Source organism: Podarcis filfolensis, assembly GCF_964270895.1.
Source record: "Podarcis filfolensis genome assembly, chromosome: 13".
Lineage (NCBI taxonomy): Eukaryota > Metazoa > Chordata > Lepidosauria > Squamata > Lacertidae > Podarcis > Podarcis filfolensis.
In genome coordinates, this window is record NC_139615.1 from 48,394,877 (window position 1) to 48,420,941 (window position 26,065).

A 26,065-nucleotide genomic window follows, 5' to 3' on the forward strand; every position below is an offset into this window, starting at 1 on the left:
ACAAAAGGCTAAACTGATAGTTAACAATGTGGTTACAGAAGAGTTTAAAATTGAAAAAGGTACACGACAAGGCTGCCCGATTTCCCCATTACTGTTTATTTCGGTTCTGGAAGTGCTCCTGAATATGATTAGGGGGGACCGGTTGGTGGAAGGGATTCAGGTCGGAGCGAAACAATATAAACTTAAAGCTTTTGCAGATGACCTAGTTCTGACATTACAGGAGCCGGAGTCTAGTTTGAAAAGAGTACTACAACTGATTCAAAACTTTGGTCGAGTGGCAGGATTTAAGTTAAATAAGCAAAAAACTAAAGTTTTGGGGAAAAACATGACAGATATTGAGTTGGAACAGCTTCAGAAAGAGACAGAACTAAATGTGGTTAAAAAAGTTAAATACCTAGGGGTAAACATAACAGCAAAAAATCTGAGTTTATTTAAAGATAATTATGAAAAATGTTGGTCAGAGATTAAGAGAGACTTGGATAGTTGGTCAAGACTAAAACTTTCTTTGTTAGGCCGAATAGCTGCCATCAAGATGAATGTATTGCCAAAAATGTTATTTTTGTTTCAGACACTGCAGATTGTAGACAAGACAGAGTGCTTCCGGAAGTGGCAGAAAGATATTTCTAAATTTGTCTGGCAGGGCAAAAAGCCCAGAATCAAATTTAAAATATTAACAGATGCGAAAGAAAGAGGGGGCTTTGCCCTGCCAGATTTAAAGTTGTATTATGAAGCTGCAGCTTTCTGCTGGTTAAAAGATTGGTTACTTCTTGAAGATACGGATGTCTTGGATTTGGAAGGTTTTAATAATGCGTTTGGATGGCATGCATATTTATGGTATGATAAAGCTAAGATAAATAAGGCCTTCAAGAACCATATTGTCAGAAAATCAGTTTTTAATGTCTGGACAAAATATAAAGACTTACTGGAGAATAAAACTCCGAGGTGGCTGTCACCCCTGGAGGCTAAGGCTCGGAAAAGAGCCAATATGGAGGCCAACTGGCCAAAATATTGGGAGATAATAGAAAAGGATGGTGACAACTGGAAATTGCAGAGTTTAGAAAAGATGAGAGACAAAGTGCGAGACTGGTTACACTATGCTCAGATTAAAGAAGTGTTTAAAAATGACAAAAAGCTAGGATTCCAAGTGGAAAAGTCAAAGTTAGAAACTGAACTGTTAGAACCTAAGACTAAGGTACTTTCAAGAATGTATAACTTGCTGCTGAAATGGAACACACATGACGAAATGGTAAAATCAACAATGATAAAATGGGCGCAGGATATTGGGTATAATATTATGTTTGAAGATTGGGAAAGGTTGTGGACCTCTGGGCTGAACTTCACTGCATGTAATGCGTTGAAGGAAAATGTGATGAAAATGATGTATAGATGGTACATGACCCCTGTTAAACTGGCTAAAATATACCATTCGTCCGATAGCAAATGTTGGAAATGTAAGGAAAATGAAGGAACATTTTTTCACCTCTGGTGGACCTGCCCTAGAGTGAAGGCCTTTTGGGAGAAGATATATAATGAATTAAAAAAGGTGTTTAAATACACCTTTACTAAGAAATCAGAGGCCTTTCTCCTGGGTATTGTCGGCCAGAGTGTGTTAAAAGAGGACAGAACATTCTTTTTGTACGCAACAACAGCAGCAAGAATATTAATTGCCAAGAATTGGAAAACTCAGGAGCTACCCACTGTGGAAGAATGGCAGATGCAACTGATGGACTATATGCAATTAGCCGAGATGACCGGCAGAATTCGAGACCAGGGAGAAGAAAGGATGGAAGAAGACTGGAGGAAATTTAAGATTTATTTACAAAAATATTGTAATTTGGCTGAGTGCTGAATTGGATGCCAGTGCAGACAATTGTCTACCATTAAATTAGATTTAAGGCTGAATTATATGTCAAACCAAATTAAGATTATTAATTAAGATGAGTTAAATGATAATTTGTTTGAAATTAATTTAATAATGATGTAAGTGTACGCGGGAGGTGTGGGGGAGTCCCATGTAACAATTGAGAGATGTTAAATGGACAATGATAAGTGCTTATCTAATATATGCTTTATTTGAAAACTTTAATAAATATATTATAAAAAAAAAAAAAAAAAAAAACAAAGCTACCAAGAGTAGCGTTGATGCTGGGGTCTCATGTCCAGCCACAGAAATCAGACAGACGCCTTAGATGGCCCTCTGTAACATACTACATGCACAAATTTTCCTGTTACACGCTTTTTGCAGCCACCTTGCCAGAGAGATGCAACTGACCGGCAGCAGTTAGCAGAAATGGGGGGGGGCAGAATTAGGAACCGAAAAGTAGCAGGGATGGTTTACCCTTTCTCTTCTCCCTTCTTTTCTGATCTGAAACCTCCCCCCTCCTCAAACCACTTTTCTCTCTTGCAGTATTCCAAATGCATGTTTACAAGAGAAAATTCTGAATTGAACCTCTGTTATCAAGGGAAAGAGGAGCCAGGCAAGGAAAGGGTTAAGCACTCACACTACCTCTCTATAGTTCTTTTAATTGTTGCTTAGGAAAGGTTCACTCAGACATGAAGCTTAGGGGCAGCCCAGGCAAGGAAGCTTTGCATTATCACATGAGAATTCTGGACACGCATGTGCCAAGCTTCTCATTATCTGATTTGCAACTTAACCAAACCATCTGAAAACAAACCCTGAGATTGGTCCTCTACGTGACCAGTTGCACTGAATCACCATCAGTTTCTCTATTCATTCCACAACCATGGTAGTCCTGGTTGCCCAAACGGCTGTTTCTCCCCTTCACCATGTAGGGGGGAAACCCTCAAGGTATCGTTTGTCCTATAAGAGGAATCTTTCATGAGGTCTCTGCGTTCCATCCTGTGCAAACTCTCCAAGGGCCCATTTTGTGGGTCTAGGAGGTGGGTTCATTTGAAGAAACATTTAAGTCGCTGCAACCTTTTCTTTAGTTAACTTTGGCTCCCTTCCCTGCTTCCTAGTAGTCCTTTCCCCGATTTCAGCAGGTTTGAACTAAGTTCATTTAGGAAATGCAGCCCAAGGAATACACGGCTACATGCCTCGCTTCCATGCTCCATTCAAGGAAACCTCACAATGCTACAGGCTTTGGGAATGTCAGGAAGGCTCAGCCAGCCTGAACTAATGGTCAGCCTCTGAAACCCACCAACTGACAGTCTGGTGCCAAGGAGGATCTCCAAGTCAGCCCCTGCCTCATTTTCCCAGGCTCTGAGATACATAATGTTATGTACTGAAGTTCTCACCCTGGGCCAGCAGGGGGGTACTGTAGATAGTTTTCACTCAGGTCCACATATGCAAATAAGGAATTGAAAGTGACGTTCAGTGATTGGATAGTTACAGAAAGTTGTTACTGTTGCTTTGTACTTGAGCTCCATATAAGCAGGTTGGCTAAACCCTTCAGTTCAGTTCTGTTCTGGCCTGTGAATAAACAAGAGCTGTTTGAAGAATCGCTGTGTCGTCTGATATGTTCACCCACAACTTAACACATAATACTGGTGCTTTCCTCTTTCCTCGTTCCTTTTTGTTTCTAAGTTTATCTTCATACCAATTAGCTGCCACGCGTCAGACTGTCATCTCTTCCTACCTCAGTTGCCCCAGCTCAGATTTCTTCACCAACCTTTTTTAACTGTGTAGCAACCTGCGTGTTAATCAATGTCTCTGTAATAAAACTCTGGTTTTGTTTTTTCATTCTCAACTTAATCTTTTTTTGAATACTAATTTCCCCCATATACTAATGTGAAGTGTCTTCTTATTCTTCTTTGGCGATCCCTTGTAGCCGAGTAAGATTGTCTTCCATAAACATGGTCTTAACAGTGAGTCCGTAAGTGACTGTGGAGACCAATTCTGGATCCACACGTCCTTCCACAGTGGGGACATAGGTTTCTGGGCAGGAGTTGATCATGGTGAGGGTTTGCCAAGCGTGCCTTCCTCTTAGCACGTTTCTCCCTTTTGTCCTGAGTTCAAGCATCTTCAAACCCACGACACCTTTGGTAAAGGCTGTTCTCCAATTGGAGCGCTTGCAGGCCAGTGTTTCCCAGTTGTTGATGTTTATACTACCTTTTTAAAGATTTGCCTTGAGAAAGTCTTTAAACCTCTTTTGTTGACCACCAGCATTACACTTTCCATTTTTAAGTTCAGAATAGAGTAGTTGCTTTGGAAAATGATAATCAGACATCCACACAACATGGCCAGTCCAACGAAGTTGATGTTGAAGAATCATTGCTTTGACATTAGTGATCTTTGCTTCTTCCAGTACACTGGCATTGGTTCTTCCCAAATGATGTGTACATTTTTTTGGAGACACCATTGACAGAATCTTTCAAGGAGTTGGAGATGGCGTTTATAAGTGGTCCATGTTTCACAAGCATACAGTAAGGTTGGTAGTACAATAGATTTGTAAACAAGCATTTGGGTTTCCCTGCAAATGTCTGATCCTCTCTGGGTACCCACATGTTCACACAGTCCCAGTACACCATGGATCGTCTTACTGTATTGTGCAAACCAGACCACTGTGCCTTACAGATTGTCGGAAGCCAGTTGACTGTTTTCATGATAGCAAACTAAAGCTTGGCTTTGCATAAAATACGTGAAATGTACCTGTAGGTGACACCCTTCCAGGCAAGAGATTATTGTTCCATTATTATTTTCTGTAAAAGAAACACGCTGTTCTTTCTTTTCAGTTATTCTTGTGCACTCCCCCTTCCCTCTGTCTCTTGTCATTCATGCTGAATCTTGCCCCTTCTGCATTCTGCATGTCAATACAGATTTATCCTTATCAAAGTGTTGAAGACAAATTAATTAGATGACAGCCTGACAGTGCTTAGTGATTTTACAGCACCTATGGAGCTGACCTTGTTGTAACAACCTTTCTTAAGAGATGCAGACTGGAATATATTGATCATCTTGGCGTCGTATACGTCCAGGCCAAGAAATTGCCAAAATTGAACAAAACGTCAATTGCAGTGGTTGCCTGGTGTGGAAGTGAATGTTACTGTCAGCTGATGTTGTCTTGCGTTAAGTCTCAGGTGATCTGACGCCTTTGATTCTCATTATTCTCTCCAGCTGCCCCTTGTTTCTGTTAGAGAACAAGGTCATTACTGCTGAATATTTGTCACTGGGGAATTTTTTGACATGGAGCACATAGCAATCAATAGCCTGGAAACTGCAGAGAATCCACAACACATAGCCAGTCCTGTAGCCTTTAAAAATCACACAATGAAGAGAAAACCCTATCCAAATGTATAACATTTAAAGTAAAGGTTTCTAAACTCCATCACCCAATATGAAAAGAGGGAAAGGAAGAAGACAGAGATCCAGGGGGGAGGAGGAGGAAGAAAATTTTATGAACAATCTTCTGACTGTCTCATGATTACTTTATTATATTATTGCTGTTACATGTCGTACCCACAGGACCGCCTCTTCTGCTATGCCCCGTGGGGGACCTTACGGTCTCCTAACAACAACACCTTGAAGATCCTGGGCCTCAAGGGGGTTAGACTGGCCTCGACTAGAGCCAGGGCCTTTTTGGCCGTGGCCCCAGCCTGGTGGAATGCTCTCCCATAAGAGACCAGGGCCCTGCAGGATTTGACATCTTTCCACAGGGCCTGCAAGATGTATATAAAGATGTAATAATGTATATAAAGCAGACATTCTGGAGGAACTTCGATTCCTCCTCACCACTATGAGTATATTTCAGTACAGGAAACAGGGCTTCTTACATAGAGCCTGCTAAGCAATGAAGTTCCTGGGGTCTCGTTCTTTTTCTCTTCTTCCTTCCTTTTTAAAACAGCTCTCTGTAAATGAGACTAGAAAACAGCATAATCACAACTCTTTCCTTGTGATTGTGATTGACAGTGAGTTGGTGAAGGGCAGGACCTAATGTGGGCTTGCAATGAGACCACAAAACTAATTTCTTTTGTGATATAATCCTGACCCTGAGCTAGAGGAGAAATGCTAATGCATTTATCTACATCACTAATGCTGCTGCTCTAATTTCATATATTACCGAGAAGATAAATCTTTGAATACACCCTGCATAAATAACATGCTTTGTTATGAATTTGCTAATAAACTAGAGAAAATTAACAGAGGCCTCGCTAGCAGCTTCCATCAGAATATGAATGCATCTTATTGTTTTACGAAATGTAATGCTGCACCCATCCCTAGGCAGAATTTTTCCAGGCTGCCTTGGAGTAGATGATAAACTGGGCGGCCACTTGCTCGCAATTTTTGTTATTTGAGGGGGAAATGGGGGATGCTGCAGAAATCCAACGAAAACTGAAAAGGAGGCAGAAATTGCTGCAGTTTGTGTGTTCACCTGTGGCCAGGAACGGAAATTGCTCACATAAATATGACCAGCATTCATTCACATCACGGCTGTTTTTAAAGTCCACAATGACACACATAATTTGGTATGTCCTTTACATTGCAATGAATGTATGTCAACAGTTACACAAGTTACACACCTAACATGAAGTAGCGAGCAGCAAGATGAATACGGAAGGATTTGGCAGAAGCGAAAGTGCAGCAGAATGGAAACAGCACTGGTTGTGACTGTTTTGCCAAATGCAAGAATTATTTCAGATTCGGTGGCAATAACAACAGCAGTAGAGTTCGCTGTTCAGTGCTTTTATTAAGGAGCAGCCTTGAATACAGATTAGAAAGTGGTGAAGGCATCTTTAAGCAGAATAACATAGCATAAGCAAGATAAAATACTTCCCCATTCATACTGGTGTGCTGAATGAAGAAATGCTTTCTCTTGTCTGTGCTGAAGCTTCCAGCATTTCAACCTCATTGAATGCCCCCAGGTTCTAAGGTTTTTAGAGAACAATGTCTCCCTATTAGTTCTGTCCGAACCATGCATAATTTCATGCTATCATGTTCTGCCTCACTTGCCTTCTCCTAGACTGAAAAGCTGCAAATGTTGTGTCCTTGCTACCCTGCTTGATCATTTTTGGTTGCCATTTTCTGAACCTTTCCAATCCTTGTTGTTGTTGTTTAGTCATTTAGTTGTGTCCAACTCTTTGTGACCCCATGGACCAGAGCACGCCAGGCACTTCTGTCTTCCACTGCCTCCCGCAGTTTGGTCAAACTCATGCTGGTAGCTTCGAGAACACTGTCCAACCATTTCGTCCTCTGTCGTCCCCTTCTCCTTGTGCCCTCCATCTTTCCCAACATCAGGGTCTTTTCCAGGGAGTCTATTGTTCTCATGAGGTGGCCAAAGTATTGGAGCCTCAGCTTCAGGATCTGTCCTTCCAGTGAGCACTCAGGGCTGATTTCCTTAAGAATGGATAGGTTGGATCTTCTTGCAGTCCATGGGACTCTCAAGAGTCTCCTCCAGCACCATAATTCAAAGCATCAATTCTTTGGCAATCGGCGTTCTTTATGGTCCAGCTCTCACTTCCATACATCACTACTAGGAAAACCACAGCTTTAACTACACGGACCTTTGTTGGCAAGGTGATGTCTCTACTTTTTAAGATGCTGTCTAGGCTTGTCATTGCTTTTCTCCCAAGAAGCGGGCGTCTTTTAATTTTGTGACTGCTGTCACCATCTGCAGTGATCATGGAGCCCAAGAAAGTAAAATCTCTCACTGCCTCCATTTCTTCCCCTTCTATTTGCCAGGAGGTGATGGGACCAGTGGCCATGATCCTTACAGTATCCTTTCTGAAGTAAGGGGACCAGAACTGTACATGGTATTCCACGGACTGCTGCACCACAGATTTCTACAATGGCATTTTATTTTCATTTCATTTCCTGATGAGCACTGGCTCTGAATTCGCCTTTTTCACAACTGCTGCACACTGGGTGTATGCCTTCACCAAGAGAGTCACTGAGCTACAACCACAAGTTCTCATTCCTGGGCATTCACCACCAGTTCAGACGCCGTACATGTGAAATTAAAATGTTATCTTGCTCTGACGTGCTTATGCTGAACTACATTCTTCATTTTACTGGCCATTCACTCATGCTGGAAAGATCTTTAATTTTTTTTTAGCTCTCAAAATTTTCTGTTTGCTCCAAACACCCTAAATAAAGCCCTACATGGAGGGGAGGGAAGCTAACCGGCTATATTTTGTCCCACTGGAGACATGCAGCATCCCTCCAGCTGGGGTTGCAATTTGCCTCACGCTGAGAACACTTAAATCAGGGGCCAGAAAACTTTTTCAGCAGGGAGCCCGTCCACTTCCCTCAGATCTTGAGGGGGCTGGACTATATTTGGGGGGCGTGAATGAATTCCTATGCCTAATAATAATAATAATAATAATAATAATAATAATAATAAATTTTATTTATAGCCCACCCTCCCTGGCCAGAGCTGGCCTCAGGGCGGCTAACACCAGTAAAATTACAGCAAAAACATAATAGGGGGGACGGAATTAAAATACAGGTTAAAATACAATTTAAAATGCAGCCTCATTTTAAAAGTAGCCCATAGATCAAGACCATAAGGGGAGGGAAACATAAGGGTCAGACTGAGTCCAAACGAAAGGCCAGGCAGAACAGCTCTGTCTTGCAGGCCCTGCGGAAAGATGTCAAGTCCCGCAGGGCCCTAGTCTCTTGTGACAGAGCATTCCACCAAGTCGGGGCCAGTACTGAAAAGGCCCTGGCCCTAGTTGAGACCAATCTAACCACCTTGCGATGTGGGACCTCCAAAATGTTGTCATTTGTGGACCTTAAGGTCCTCCGCGGGGCATACCAGGAGAGGCGGTCCCATAGGTACGTGGTACAAATAAGCCAGAGATGCATTTTAAATAAAAGCACACATCCTAATCATGTAAAAACACCAGGCAGGCCCCACAAATAACCCAGAGATGCATTTTAACTAAAAGGACACATTCTTCTCATGTAAAAACACGCTGATTCCCGGATCGATTGGGCCAGATCCAGCCACGGGCCTTAGTTTGCCTACCCATGACTTAGATCCACTTTCCTCATGTGTCTTTCCATTCAGTCCAGTTGCTTCCATCCTCCAGCTACTTTCCTCGGAATTCGCTCCCCCCCCCCCCCCCCGTATGCAGCAAGTCTTTAATTTATGAAGAAAAGTGCATATGGTGCAGATCTCAGGAGGAAACAGTCCTCAGTATGAATAATTCCAAGCTTGGTTCATGGGCAAACACGGTCACATTTGTGCCACTTTGCTAATGCACCCAGACTGCAGAGGAATATTCGCAACTCTGAGCCACAGAAATATTAAAACACTTGCAAGAGCAACCTGTATATATTTCACATTCAGAGTAGAAAAGAAATTAATGGGTTGCAGATGATACCATATATTAACTAGTGCGTTATTTAAACGACTGTGTGAATCACCTAATGATTTATAGGAAAGGGGGAAGACCCTTTCATAATTTTAGGTTCTTAAAAACAAAACAAAATAGTATCCATTCATTTATATTGTGTATAATTAATTCTTTAAAAAGATTACATGTCTTAACAGATGTAGATAAATAATTTTAATAATATGGCACCCCTCTGTGAGTTGCTACTCAGATTGCTTTATGTAAAATGTAATCTAGTGCAGTAACCATATTTAAAATTTTACAACTGATTTTTACAAGAAGGAAGGGACAAATGCACACAGAGAGAGAGAGTTTGTGAGCAGGCCACACAAATAGCAGACTGCAGAGCAAAATTGTCCATTTCCATTTAGAATGCAAGTGGGGTTTTTATTATTGCTGTGATTAGAACATGCTTACAGTGGTACCTTGGTTCTCAAACTAAATCAGTTCCAGAAGTCCGTTCCAAAACCAAGGTGAGCTTTCCCATAGAAGGTAATGCAAAATGGATTAATCCGTTCCAGAATTTTAAAAACAGCCCCTAAAACAGCAATTTATCATGAATTTTACTATCTAACGAGACCATTGATCCATAAAATTAAAGTAATAAACAATGTACTGCAGCCACACGATCAATCAGTAGCTGAACACACACACACTCACAAAAACAACAAAAAAGAGCCACAAAAACGCAGAATAAATAGCAAAAACAGACAGACCTCAGCATAACACTCAAAATGGAAGAGTAACACTCAAAACGGAGCACATTCGGCTTCCGAAAAAAGTTCGCGAACCGGAACACTTACTTCCAGGTTTGCAGTGTTTTGGTTCCAAGTTGTTTGAGTACCAAGGCGTTTGATAACCAAGGTACCACTGTATAGGATAGCATTCAAATATTTAAAATAAATACATTTTAGATAGTCATAGACTACTTTTTAGGTTGAAAAACTCACATAGCGGCATGCAAAAAATATTAATACAAGTCTTTATGCATTGCGCTTCGAGGTCCCCAAGGCACCCCAAATAAAAACACAATGACACTTAATTTTTGTTTAAGGTTTTGGCATAATTTTGGCCACAACTTTATTAAAATTACAGCAATGTGAGTGGTTGCTTAGGCATTGGTAGCACTAACTGACCCCGCACGGGGACAGCTCTGACATCCGCACCCCCCGTGAAGTCAGAAAGGGTAAGTCACCTGGGGAGAGAGACGGGACTGGGAACCATGCCTCACCTCTCCCCAGAATGCTCCCAGGGGCTTGCGTGGCCCTAGCCCCTTGCCAGGGGGTTTCGGACAAAAGCATGGGGAGCCCCTGGGTTCCTTTAACAGAAAACCCTTGAAGCAGCAGCAGCAGCATTTTGGAGGGGCAGGCACAGCCAAATCCATACCCCTCCACCAACCAATTCCCAAACCAATGCCTAACCGCAACCTTACAAGTTGTGACAATTTGCTACGCAGTAGGCAAAAACCAAATGGCACCAGCCAATCAGCCAAATGGACAAAATTCCTACCGGGCCCCTGCCCCAAAGCAGATGACCCCATGACAGGCATAGCAAGGTCAAGCAAACAGCCTAACATTAGGGAAGGGAGGGAGGGTGATCCGAAGCACGCAGCGAAAAGAGGAAGTTCGTCGCTGCGTGCAATGTATTTAACAAATAGGGCTGTCAATCACTAAATGGCAACATATAACTTTCCCCTGTAACAGCCCGCCCCTGCTTAAAAGAATGGCCAAACCTTTTGCCTAGCAACAGTGAGGTGTCTCGTCAGCCCCCACCGCAACACGTGCTCTCCATGAGGGAGAACACGCTTTACCTTCCCAACACAGTGGCAGGAAAAGTATGGAATCCCAGGAAAAAACCGTAGCACCCATCCCTTCCTGCCCCATATCCTACTGGCTGAATCCTATGGTCTCATAGGGTTCATTAGTGCTGGGAGGAAGCTGTCCATTTCTCAATGCTCTTGCGTCCTTGCTTATCACATTGTCCCGCCATGTCAGGTCACATCTGCCCTTTTCGCCGAAAATTGCTCACCCACAGTTCTGACGCTGACTATCGCCAGCAGCCGCCAATTGATTGCCCACTTCCCACAGCGACAGCCAGTCACCAACAGACCCTTCTGTTAAGTTGTGGGTGAACATATCAGACGACACAGCGATTCTTTAAACAGCTCTTGTTTATTCACAGGCCAGGACAGAACTGAACTGAAGGGTTCAGTCAGCCTGCTTATATAGAGCTCCAGTACAACATTACTGTAACAACTTTCTAAAACTATCCAATCACTGAACGTCACTTTCGATCCCTTATTTGCATAACTATCTACAGTATCCCCCTGCTGGCCCAGGGTGAGAACTTCAGTACATAACACCTTCCACTAGCTAGGGATCATGGGAGTCGCAGGCCAAAAACATCTGGAGGGCCAAGTTTCAGGAAGCCTGTTTTAGAATAAAAAAACCTCGTCTTATACACGGAAAAGTACAGTACTCCAAACAGAGGACTGTCCTCTGCAAAATAGGACATTTCCTCTGATGATTCCTGAGTGCAGTTCGTAATATTTTAGGCTTATTAGTTCTTCTGGAAGAATTGTTGCTGCTATTATTATTATTATTATTATTATTATTATTATTATTATTTACCCCACCTTTTCCCCCACTCAAGGTGACTTATAGATAAAAATAAGAAGAGGGGAAACACGTATGGGGGGGAAATCATTTAAAAACCCCATTAAACATTAATAGAATTAAAATTCTCTCTCATTTATTAAAGGCATACAGATAAGTGCAATAAAAAATAGCACGGCACCAACCATCTTATTAAAAGCAGTCAGTTCCCCAAACCCTGTTGGAACAAGGAAGTCCTTCACCTGCCAGTGGAAGGACAAAAAGCCTTTCTAGGAAGGGAGTTCCAGAGTCTGGGAGCAGCCACCAAGAAGGCCCTGTCCCACATCCCCACCAAGCATGACTGGGAGGGTGGTGGGACCAAGAGAAGGGCCTTCCCCGAAGATCTCAAAATGTGGGCAAGTTCGTATGAGGGAATATAGACAGCTTGGGCCTAAGCCATATCGGGCTTTATAGGTCATAGCCAGCACTTTGAATTATGCTTAGAAACCAACCATAACCAAAGGAGCTGTTCTAGCCAGTCCCAGACAGCAATCTGGCTGCAGCTCTTGGAGCCAGTTGAAATTTCTGAGCCCTTTTTGAAGGCAGCCTCTATTTTGTATCTATTTTCTTCTCGGCTACCCCCCAAAATGAACAGGAACCACATAAGAAATGAGCTACTGATGATCTTTCCTTGCTCTCGGCAGATATCGGGTGGGGGGCGGAGATGCGTCATGCATGACAAATAGGCGCCCTGCGTTTCCGACTCCAGCCGCAGCAATAAATACTGTTTATTTATTTTAATAGTATGCTTAGTGAAAGTATTACCAATATTTCCTCAGCTTAAAAACAACCCGGAATGTAAGGCTCAGCATTTTCTTAGTAATTTACAACTTTAAAAGGGCAAATTCTATTATTCTCTGTCAGAGCTGCAACTGGGTAAGTGCAGATTGTTACCAGATGACAGAGGATTAAATTTATTGCTGCAGTCATTAGTGCAGATTGATTTTGTTTATAACAACCCAAAGGGAATAGTAAGCCTATTATGAATGTGCTAGTTCTCTCCTTCTCTCGCACAGCGCCTGGGTGTTGTGTGACAACACAGGCTCTTCTGGCTAGTTCTTTCGAAAGGAAGCTCTTGCAGGGATCACTGCCAGATCTTCGTTCTTGGGGTTTGTTCATGCATGAGTCAGTATCCCAGAAGAGAGCTGCTAGACCTCACTCCTGCCGGCAACCTGGAAAAATTGCTACCTATGGCCAACTAGAGATTTGGGGGAGAGATTTGAAGGAGGCAAAATGTTCAGGAGGAGGTTCCAGGCATGCGTTTTTTCTTAAAAAAAATGTTTAGGGGTACTCTCATTTTCCTACTCATACTGAAATAAAGATAAAGGTAACGGGACCCCTGACCATTAGGTCCAGTTGCGGACAACTCTGGGGTTGCGGCGCTTATCTCGCTTTATTGGCTGAGGGAGCCAGTGTACAGCTTCCGGGTCATGTGGCCAGCATGACTAAGCCGCTTCTGGCGAACCAGAGCAGCGCACAGAAATGCTGTTTACCTTCCCGCCGGAGTGGTACCTATTTATCTACTTGCACTTTGATGTGCTTTCGAACTGCTAGATTGGCAGGAGCAGGGACTGAGCAACAGGATCTCACCCCGTCGCAGGGATTCGAACCGCGACCTTCCGATCGGCAAGCCCTAGGCTCTGTGGTTTAACCTACAGAGCCAGCTGCGTCCCACGAAATAAAGGTAGGTAAAGGTAAAGGACCCTTGGGTGGTTAAGTCCAGTCAAAGGCGACTATGGGGTTGTGGTGATCATCTCACTTCCAGGCCGAGGGAGCCAGCGTTTGTCCAGAGGCAGCTTTCCGGGTCATGTGGCCAGCATGACTAAACTGCTTCTGGCGCAACGGGACACCGTGACGGAAACCAGAGTGCATGGAAATGCCATTTACCTTGCCGCCACAGTGGAACCTGTTTATCTACTTGCACTAGTGGGCTTTTGAACTGCTACGTGGACAGGAGCTGGAACAGAGCAACAGGAGCTCACCCCATCGCAGGGATTCAAATACTTCCCCTCAATGAGGCCAAACTTCGATTCACAAAATGTTTAGGGGTATGCATCCCACTGCGTCTCCCCAGAAAAAAGCACTGGTTGCAGGGTTAGAAAAGGCAGCAAGAGAGAGCTACTGAGGTTCCTTAGGATGTCAGGAAACCTTCAAGTGGTAGGAGGTCATGAATGAAATGAAAAAGAGGCCTGTAGCTTGGGGAAGAGTGGGTCATAGTACAGTGGTACCTCGGGTTAGACGCTTCAGGTTACAGACTCCGCTAACCCAGAAATATTACCTCGGGTTAAGAACTTTGCTTCAGTGCTACAACAGCAGCAAGAATACTCATCGCAAAGTATTGGAAGACAGAAGATCTACCCACCGTGGAAGAATGGCAGGTTATAGATTATATGGGACTGGCAGAAATGACTGGCAGAATCCGAGACCAGGGAAAAGAGACGGCGGAAGAAGATTGGAAGAAATTTAAGGACTATCTTAGGAAACATTGTAAAATTATGGAAGGCTAGAACGATGTTGATTCAGAAATTAAGTGGTTATAAGCTGTAATGATTATGTGATCAAGAAAAGAAAGGTTAAAAATTATATAGAAATTAGGGGAAGGATTTGCTGAATTGAATTAATTAGAGATTGGAATACAGAAAGGGGAGGTATGAGGAGGTCGGGAAAGTAAGTTTTATGAATATAAGGGATTGAAATTATACTTGTTGTTGTATGTGTTGTGTATGTATTTTTGCTGTTTCTGTTTTTTGTTTTTTCTATTTTATATAAACTTTTAAAACTTTAATAAATATCTTATAAAAAAAAAAGAACTTTGCTTCAGGATGAGAACAGAAATCGTGTGGCGGCAGCGGGAGGCCCCATTAGCTAAAGTGGTACCTCAGGTTAAGAACAGTTTCAGGTTAAGAACGGACCCCCAGAACGAATTAAGTTCTTAACCCGAGGTACCACTGTACCATAGTACATTGGTACCTTGGTTCTCAAACGCCTTGGTTCCCAAACACCAAAAACCCAGAAGTAAGTGTTTCGGTTTTCAAACGTTTTTCGGAAGCCGAACATCCAATGCAGCTGTCGGCTATTGTTTACAGGGCCCCTGCACCAATCAGAAGCTGCGCCTTGGTTTTTGAACATTTCGGAAGTCAACGGACTTCCGGAATGGATTAAGTTCAAGAACCAAGGTACCACTGTATTTGGCGATTTTGGTTTTGCTATTTATTTTGTGTTTTTGTTTTTGAGGCTTTTTCGGTTAATTCATTTTTGTGACTGTGTGGAGCCCAGTTCAGCTACTGATTGATTGTGTGGCTGCAGTACATTGTTTATTGCAGATTAATCCATTTTTAATTGCAGATTAATCCATTTGTTTATTGCAGATTAATCTATTTTTGCACTGCATTGTTTAGAACAGATTAATCCATTTTGCATTACTTTCTATGGGAAAGCGCGCCTTGGTTTTGGAACGCTTTGGTTTTGGAACAGACTCTCGTAACGGATTAAGTTGGAGAACCACTGTACCATATTTTAGAGGACAATATGGAGATAGCACTGAGATAGGTATTTTCAAATATTCAACATTTGCCAATTTTGCCAATGAAATTTTGCATATAAAATTTCTACACTCTGAGATTCAGTTGCTTCAGACTTGCTGGCAACTTTTTATTGATCTGGCAGACTTCTGATATAAAAACTAGCTGGAAGCTGCCAGATACTGAATGTCACTGCATGCCAGCCAAAGGCTGTCTGATACTAAATATTGTACATCACTTAGCACATTTTCATGGAATGTTAGAGATCAAACACTGTGAAATACCAACTGTATAATAACTAATATTGAAATCAAGTGCATACAATGCCAAATATGCTGTGTTTTGCAGCAATTTGATTATTTAGAGACTATCTGGAGAATAATCTTTATCAAAATTCATGCAGTATGATTTTGAGGAGCAAAGCAGTATATCTTCAAATTACCCACTTTTTTAAAGAAAAAAAAGTGGGATGCAAATGATTTTTTAATATAAATTTTATTAGTATTTTCCACACAACAACAGCACAAAAAATAACAATACACAAAACACAAAAACCAACATTCAAAAAAGAAATCCATACCTTACAAGTTAATAATATAAACACTAAAAAGAAAAACAAACATTGACTTCCACCAATCCCACAGCACCTCCTTTATCTCTCATTGTGTCTTCCTGATTTCCTTATCATCTCTATCCTAACGTCTAGATATAAATCCCTCTTTCTTATCCTTTCACTTCACAAGGTTATTCCAGACTCAGCCAGATTTCTGTCCTCGAACCTTGACTTTTAAGGTATTCATTTAGGCACTCCCATTCCTTTTTCACTTCACTTTTTGGTTTTTGTCTTATTACTGTCAATTTGGCTAATTCTAAGTATTCTGAAAGCTAACATAACCACTCTCCCCTAGTGGGTAACTGATTCCCTTTCCGACACTTAGCCACCAGGATTCTTGTTGTGGATGTCGCGTATAAGAAAAATTTAGGGATGCGAATGATTTAAAGTAACGTCGACTGAAGGGTGAAATCTACAAAGCTTTTACTCCGTAACCTCAGACATGACCCATTGGGACCTACAAGTTGCAGCCTAATGGACGGCTTCTGTTTTTGAAGGATTTAGATGGAGCTGAGTGTAAGTCAACAAGGGAAAGGAGATGATGGCAATTATTAAATGAATTCTTCAAAATCACAAAGGAAGGCAGCAGCAAAATAAGGAAGTCGCCTGCACTGACAGATTCTTGATAGGGATACCAAATGATCCCAAAAAGCCAGTCAGGCATTCTCTTCAGCCTGAAATGTTATCATTATTAATTTGATATCTTACTCACCCTTCACCCCATGGTCCCAGGACAGGTTACAATAATTTAAAATACAATGTTAAAAATGACTTTCAATCACAAAATTGGGTGGGCCCTAAAAACATGCATCTCAAAATGATGTATAGATGGTACTTAACCCCTGTAAAACTAGCAAAGATTTATCATAAGAGTGATAATCTTTGTTGGAAATGTAAAGAAAAAGAAGGTACTTTTTACCACATGTGGTGGACCTGCCCCAAAGTGAAAGACTTCTGGGAAAAAGATTTATAATGAATTGGAAAAAAATGTTGAAATATACATTTATTAAGAAACCAAAAGCCTTTCTACTTGGAATAATAGGTTTGGAATTGCCCAAGAAAGATGTTAGATTGTTTTTGTATGCCACAACTGCAGCTAGAATTTTGTTGGCCAAAAATTGGAAACTTCAATAAGTACCAACAGTGGAGGAATGGCAGGTGAAGATGATGGATTTTGGGGAGCTAACCGAACTGACTGGAAGAGTCCGTGAACAGAGGGAGGAGGAGTACCAAGATGATTGGAAGAAATTTAAAGATTATTTAGCTAAATATGTTAAGATAACATAAATAGAAGTACTTGCGAGGACCAGATAGGCCTAGGATTTAAATTTGTGATGTTGTAAAACACTATGTTAATGTTAAAATGAGAAGAAAGAAAGATGTAAATTGACTAAGTAAATTTTATGGGGAAATAGTTTTGGAAAACTGTTACAATGGAGTATAAGGAAACACAGCTAGGGGGGTATGAGGAAGTCATTCAACAATGTTAACAAAAGTGGAATCATTATAGCAAGGATAAATGTATGTTTGTTTGTTTTTTGATGTTTTTTGTATGTTATAAATTGGAAAACCAATAAAAAATTTTTGTAAAAAAACCAACAAAAAAACCATGCATCTCAAATATATCACTTGGATCCATTGCCTGGATTTAGCCTCATTTAGCTTGCCCCCATCCTAAGTTTGCAACAGCTTCTTTGATATCAGAGGGTGCATAATAATGGTGCATGGTCTCCAACTGCTCCCAAAATGCTGGGATCATCACGAAAGCCCTTAAGCCATCACAGCTTCTCCCTTTGTCATGCAGAGTCCAGATTTCCCATCTTTACTGAGGTACGCTAACTGGAAAAGGCATAAACCTATCCACCAGGGTGACAAAGTCTATTTCTGTCCCATAGCCTTGCCTTAAGCCAGACTGAGATAGATTTAAATATTCAGCATCCAAGATTGTCTGGAGCGCCAAGGCCATAGTCCACTTCAATAACTTGCCCCAAAATGACAAATTAGAGGCCTCGTGGTAATTGTCCGGTGATAATTTCTGCTCTTGGTTTCAGTAATTTGTAAGCCGTGTTTATAAATGATTCTATGATGATTTACAATTTCCCAAGACTGTAAAAATGTTCCTTTTTGTATTTGAGCAAAGTAAAAATAAATACATAGATAAATTCATTAATAACCATCAATGCCAATTCTGTACAGAGTAGGCAGGCTATTTGCCTATCTTGTGAATCCATATTCATGGTTAATTACGAATTTGTCATCGTTAAATACCCTACCATCTAAACTATGTTATACATTTGTTATCTCAAGATTTCATGTACCTAAATGCACAATGTACTGAAAAACGAGGGAAGGAGGAGCAGTTTGCAAGAAATTGGGACTAAAACTATGTTTTGCTCCTGGTCACCTATCTGCGGCCCTGACTGCAAAGCAGCAACCATATTGTTAAATGCTGATCTCCATGAGTGGTGCAAGATCCCAGGATTTCCAGACACTCCTGAGGGTTGTGTTTCCTTGGGAAGATCGAGGCAAAGTTGAAACGAGTGATTTAAGAAATATGGTTTATTAACATGTATTTACACCTGGAAGTGTGCATGCGGAGAGTGCAGAACATTATTCCCCCGTCATCATTCCTTCCATAAGCTTGGGGCCAAAGCAGCAATCTGTTGGTGGACTCAGCTAGACTGGTACAGAAAAAGCGATTTATATGTGTTCTACATGCAATATAACATTGTACCACCAGATGGCGATGTGGAGTCCTGTTTTTCTCTACCTGTTTTCCCTGTTTAAGTTTACAACGCTTTAAACCGAAACGCTTCTTTGATGTGTCTAGATCCAGCCATGGCTCCGGGGACTCAGCTGCACAGCTGCAAATGAAACGTTTTTAATGTGTTGTAAAGTGCAATATTGATGCAGGTGGCGCTGTGGGTTAAATCACTGAGCCTAGGACTTGTCGATCAGAAGATCGGCGGTTCAAATCCCCGCAACGGGGTGAGCTCCCGTTGCTCGGTCCCTGCTCCTGCCCACCTAGCAGTTCGAAAGCACGTCAAAGTGCAAGTAGATAAATAGGTACCATTCTGGTGGGAAGGTAAACGACGTTTCCGTGTGCTGCTCTGGTTCGCCAGAAGCGGCTTAGTCATGCTGGCCACATGACCCGGAAGCTGTCTGCGGACAAACGCCGGCTCCCTCAGCCAGTAAAGCGAGATGAGCGCCACAACCCCAGAGTCGGCCATGACTGGACCTAATGGTCAGGGGTCCCTTTACCTTTACCTAAAGTGCAATATGGAGGGACGCGGGTGGCGCTGTGGGTAAAAGCCTCAGCGCCTAGGGCTTGCCGATCGAAAGGTCGGCGGTTCGAATCCCCGTGGCAGGGTGAGCTCCCGTTGCTCGGTCCCAGCGCCTGCCAACCTAGCAGTTCGAAAGCACCCTCGGGTGCAAGTAGATAAATAGGGACCGCTTACTGGCGGGAAGGTAAATGGCGTTTCCGTGTGCTGCGCTGGCTCGCCAGATGCAGCTTTGTCACGCTGGCCACGTGACCCGGAAGTGTCTCCGGACAACGCTGGCCCCCGGCCTCTTAAGTGAGATGGGCGCACAACCCTAGAGTCTGTCAAGACTGGCCCGTACGGGCAGGGGTACCTTTACCTTTACCTTTAAAGTGCAATATACACATGTGACACTAGATGGCGACAGAGAGCTAAGCCAAATTCAACGCATTTCTCAAAATGTTTTGTTAAAAAAAGCATTTTCACAGCACTTTTAATATCTGTATAGAGTCTACCCCAGTCACTTAGTGCAGCTTCTTCCAGCCAAGATGGTTCTGGCCTGCCCAGCAGCTAACGGAGTACTGCCTTTTGTTCTCCTTCTTTCCTGCCCACCTCTCACCAAAAACCCAAGCCTCTTGCAAAATGACACTTTTTCCTATCACCTCACTGTTTCATCATGGCTTGCATTTAACCAGCCAGGCTGGTTTGCAGAAGCCGCCCCAGCGATTCCTTGTCTGGTACAGTTCTGTAGCTTGCATTTTCCCTTCCTATCCCAATTATTATTTAGATTTTGACTCCCTTAAATTTTTGGGTTCGGTGGGGCATCTTCCCACCCCAAACTTATAACAATATGATCAGTTAACATGATAGCAACTGCACTTTGCACTGCCTTTAGACATTTACTTATTTATACAAAGGTTTTAATGATGACAAGGCAGCACATGTTATATCGTGTCAGCTGCAGCACCTAACAGAGGGAGAGAAATTGAAAATAATAATAATAATAATAATAATAATAATAATAATAATAATTTATTTATACCCTGCCCTCCCCGACCAGAGCCGGGCTCAGGATGGCAAACACCAGTAAAATTACAATAAAAATATAATGGGGGTGGGGGAGGGAAAAAAATTAAAATGTGGGTTAAAATACAATTTAAAATGCAGCCTCATTTTAATAGTAGCCCATAGATCAAAACCATAAGGGGAGGGAAACATAAGGGTCAGACTGAGTCTAAATCAAAGGCCAGGCAGAACAGCTCTGTCTTGCAGGCCCTGCAGAAAGATGTCAAGTCCCGCAGGGCCCTAGTCTCTTGTGACAGAGCATTCCACCAAGTCGGGGCCAGTACTGAAAGGGCCCTGGCCCTAGTTGAGACCATTCTAACCACCTTGTGACTTGGGACCTCCAAAGTGTTATCATTTGTGGACCTTAAGGTCCTCCGCGGGGCATACCAGGTCAGGCGGTCCCGTAGGTATAAATATAAGAAGAAAAAGGCGTTTAGGAAAATAAAAGTATCTCCGACAATGGCTTCACACTCAAGAAGGCAGTCGCACGATAGCAATAATCTGTCACATGGCAAATTGAAGGTTCTATCAATTGTGCAAAGCCTGCTCTCAGAATGCAAGCTGCTCTGCATGACAGGGATTTATTCCTCATCTTAAAAGGAGAGTGTTTATGGCACAGGGATAAACTGATGGGGGGGGGGGGGCAAAACGAACTGAAATTTCTGAGGCTGCTTTCAGAGGCAGTGGGGGAATCTTCGCATCCTTACCTAGAATGCCTCTGTATCCTCATACTGTATATCACTGCTCTTTCTACTTAATGCTTTTGTCGCACTGATTCTGAACGATCATAAATTTCTCTACCTTTATTATTATTTCAGCTATCCCAGAGATGGCCACCTTCTGTGAACTCGGGGGGCCCAATCTATTCTCCAGCAGTGTGTCTGACCCTCCCTGGCAAACAGTCAGGCTGCTTAATACAGCTGGCATCATCTTGCCATAAAGCCTTCACCGTTATGGATTGCATGTGCCCAGGTGTAACATTACATAAAAGCTGGTGTAGCCGAGTGACCCAAACGGAGCTGCAAATCTCGCCAGTTAAAATCTCACAAGGTTCTCTCGGAAGGACAAGGTTTATAATGCTGGCCTGCCACGCAGGGTTGTTTTGGATGGCAAGGTGATGCATATGAAGCGCTATGTTAAGTAGATTCGTTTATCCATTACCGTAATTTCATATACTGTGCTGCATTCTCTGCCACAACTGTAGAGGCAGCATAGAACCACAGTCAACGAATTGCAACTATATTAAAACAATACACACAACTTACCTTCCGCATGTCAAACAATTGTTGTAGTGCAAAACACACACACACACACACACACACACACACACACACACACACACTTGCTGGCTGGGAGAGCAGACCGGGCAAGGACCTCCCTGTTTCTCTGTGGATTTGCTACTGGGCGAAGTTCAAGGTGTTACGATTAGGATATAAAAGGTAAAGAGGTAAAGGACCCCTGGACGGTTAAGTCCAGTCCAGTCCAGTCCAGTCAAAGGCGACTATGGGGTTGGGGCTGAGACCCTATCTGCCCGAGGACAGTCTCGCCAGAGTGGTGCATGCTCTAGTTATCTCTCACTTGGACTACTGCAATGTGCTCTACATGGGGCTACCTTTGAAGGTGACCCAGGAACTACAACTAATCCAGAATGCGGCAGCTAGACTGGTGACTGGGAGCGTCCACTGAGACCGCATAACACTGGTCTTGAAAGACCTACATTGGCTCCCAGTACATTTCCAAGCATAGTTCAAAGTGTTGGTGCTGACCTTTAAAGCCATAAACGGCCTTGGTCCTGTATACCTGAAGGAGTGTCTCCACCCCCATTGTTCTGCCTGGACACTGAGGTCCAGTGCCAAGGGCCTTCTGGCGCTTCCCTCGCTGCAAGAAGCCAAGTTACAGGGAACCAGGCAGAGGGCCTTCTCTTTAGCGGTATACAAGCTTATATTTTGGAAATGTACATCTAGGTTTTTTTCCCTTTAAAAATTTTTGGGGCACCCCCCCAAGAGAGTGGGACCCTAAGCCATAGCTTGTTTAGCTTATACGTAAATCCGGCACTGTCTGAAAGCCATAAACAGCTGAGACTAATGCTAATACAACTGGTTGAGCTCCCATGTGGTTAAAAGGGGAGGGGGCAGTTCCATCAGCCAAGAGCAAACACTTTGGGGAAGGACTGTAGCCCAGGGACAGCTTGCAGGCAAAGGGGCCCAGGTCTAATCCTGGCATCTCTGAGTAGAGCTGGGAAAGATTCTTGCCTGAAACCCTAGAGTGCTATTGTTTGACAGTGTAGGAGCAAGTGCTGAGCTAGCAAACCAAGGATCACCTGAATCAGTAAGCCAAAATGTATTGTAATACTTAGTGCCATTTGAGTGATGGGCAAACGACACTCAACTTGATTCAGAATTGGGTTCAGCAAACCATGTTATCTCTTGAAAGAAAGAAAGAAAGAAAGAAAGAAAGAAAGAAAGAAAGAAAGAAAGAAAGAAATTAGAGACGGACTTTTCTCTTTAGGGCACGAATTCATATGCCATGATGTCATGAGGAGCTTCAAATGCCTCTCCCAAGCCCTCTGCAGTTCCCAGCCCCCTAACCCAAAGATGGGGGGAACCATGGCCTCCCGGAATCTGTTGGATTGCAACTCGCATCATCCCTGAGCATGGGCCATACTGGCTGAGGCTCATGGGATTTGTAGTCCAATGACAGCTAGAAGACCACAGGTTCCCCAGCCCTGCACTAGACCCAGAGATATAAAAGCCCATAGGAAAAGACAGGGGGGAATTGGGTGTGACTGAGGGTTTCCCCTCAATTTCTTTTTCTTTCCTGGGCCTTCACATCTCCACCTAAAGTTCCCTCTGAGTCTTCTCCTCCCCCCCAGTTTTCCTGGCAGCAGCAATATGGAGGTCATATGGACCCTTCTGCGAAGTCTCTCCTCCTTGCTCGCTGGAATGTTGCCATGGCATGCAGGGGCAGCGGATATGGTGAGGGCGGTCCAACCTGGGTGCCACAACTGAGGGGGTGACAAAATGCCAGGTGGCACTCACCGCGGGGTCTGCAGCGTGCCCAAGCCACGCATCTCTCCTGGGAGTGATGCTGTGGCTTGGGCACCCGCAGGCTTCGCGCAGCCCCAAACGGTCCACCCACCGCCTTCCCCTCTGCTGTAGGGCGGCTGAGCGGGAGGAGGCAGGCAGACTTCTCGGAGGCCCCGCAGAGCCCCAGGTGCCTGATCGGCTTGCTCCACCGCTGATGGCATGCTCTTCAGCACCCCAAGCACTAGGAGCTCTGGGACATGTAATTTTCAGAGTGCTTGATGCCCGTAATATGGATTCAGGCAGCCCGGAGAACTTAATTTCTAAGGCTCTCTGACATGTGACAATGCTACCATGGCAACGTTCTAGGCTCCAGGGGAGGAACTGCACTGGCTCAGATTACAATCAGACACTTTTTCGGGGGAGATTGTGCTCAGTTCTGAATACAGCCAAGCATTACTAACGGGGAAAATTAACTTTCCAAAGCAGGTCAGTAAAGTGTTTGGAGAACACCCTCCCCCCTTTTTTAAAGATTCCATATTACTAGGTAAAGGGTAAAGGGGACCCCTGACCATTATGTCCAGTCATGGCCGACTCTGGGGTTGCGGCGCTCATCTCGCTTTATTGGCCGAGGGAGCCGGTGTACAGCTTCCGGGTCATGTGGCCAGCATGACTAAGCCACTTCTGGCGAACCAGAGCAGCACATGGAAACGCCGTTTGCTTTCCCGCCAGAGCGGTACCTATTTATCTACTTGCACTTTGACGTGCTTTTGAACTGCTAGGTTGGCAGGAGCAGGGACTGAGCAACGGGAGCTCACCCCGTCATGGGGATTCGAACCGCTGACCTTCTGTTCGGCAAGCCCTAGGCTCTGTGGTTTAACCCACAGTGCCACCCGTGTCCCCTCCATGCACTAGGCAAGGCTAAAGAATGGGGAGCCAAGCTTACATATGCTGACTGCCGTGCCTTAGAGAAGCCTTCGCCCAGAGAAAAGCAAGCAAGAGTCTCAACCCCAGATGCAATGAGGACTAGCAAGCTGTCTGGGACCAGAGAGACATTCCTGCCCTAAAGAACATGTGTACAAGGAGGCATGAAGCCCAGATGATGGGCAGAAGAATCAAATGCCAATGGAGAGGGAAAGCACCAAGGGTCACTGGCTAGGCAAGGGTGAACTGGCTCAGAGGATAAAGGCAGAAAAATAGGCAGTGTGGACAGAAAGAATCTTGGGGGAAGAGACTCAAGAAAATTAAGGTGGCTAAGCAAAGGCTGCTGCTGTCCAATTCCTTAACTATGATCAAGGGTACAAAGCAATCTGTAGGGGCTTCAGTCACCCCACCCATATCTAGTTTCAACTCCTGGTTTCTAAGTTAAATGAAACAGGGCTGAAGGCAAATTTTAGCAGCGGTCCCGGGGAATTCTCCATTTGACCCACTCTCCAAGTGACCCGAGCTTTGTGGGTTGCTCTCTTCCACTTGCAGGTGCAGCTGGCTACCCACTCAATTCCTCCTGAAGCAGATTTGCTGCTGACTGCTCTCCACCTGCTCTCGCATCGTCACTAATTAAAAGGCTGCCTCAATTAGTGCTCCAGTGGCATCTCAATGAAGCCATTTCCAGCTCTCAGCAATCCTGAGCAGACCAGCTCCCTAATCAGGATAATGATGCCCTATAAATATTTGCCTCCAGCAACCAGCCCAAGCGTGGGGCAGATCATCTGTTGACAGTAATGTGCCTAATGGGCCTTATAGGTTTTATTCCCAGAGCAGGGCTTCTTCTGTTAAGCATCCGACTGAGAAAATACTGGGTCGGGAGCCTGTGCTTCCGTTCCTGCCCTCCAAATAGTTTATTTCCTCCTATGTTGTCCAAGTCATTGGGACATTAGAGGGACAGCTTTTTACTGGGTGAATTTCCTTGAAAAAATACAGTGGTACCTTGGTTCTCAAACGCCTTGGTACTCAAACAGCTTGGAACCCAAACACTGCAAACCTGGAAGTAAGTGTTCCGGCTTGCGAACTTTTTTTGGAGGCCGAACGTCCTCGGCTTTGAGTGCCGCGCTTCCGTTTTGAGTGTTATACTGAGGTATGTCTGTTTTTGCTATTTATTCTGCGTCGTCGTTTTTGCGGCTCTTCCCCCCCCCCCCCCCCCGACTGTGTGGAACCCAGTTCAGATACTGATTGATTGATTGTGTGGCTGCAGTACACTGTATATTGCTTATGGAGCAATGATCTCGTTAGATAGTAAAATCCATCTTAAATTGCTGTTTTTAAAAGTCTGGAACGGATTAATCCATTTTGCATTACTTTCTATGGGAAAGTGCGCCTTGGTTTTGGAATGCTTTGGTTTTGGAATGGATTAAGTTGGAGAACCAAGGTACCATTGTACTAGACTTGGGGTATTGTTATTTTTTAATAGCTGTTTTAATAGCAAGCAGAAAGGCAAGCACCTTTGAAGTCAGTGTTCACCTTGACAGCAGAATCACTTTCCTCTTGCTGTTCCCCTTGAGCTCCTCCTTGCCAGCCATATGCAAAAATTCAGGGCCTTTCCATTGTTGGTTCATATGTTCCAACTCTTAGCGTAGTGAAGAAGAAGAGGAGGAGGAGGAGTTTGGACTTGATATCCCACTTTATCACTTCCCGA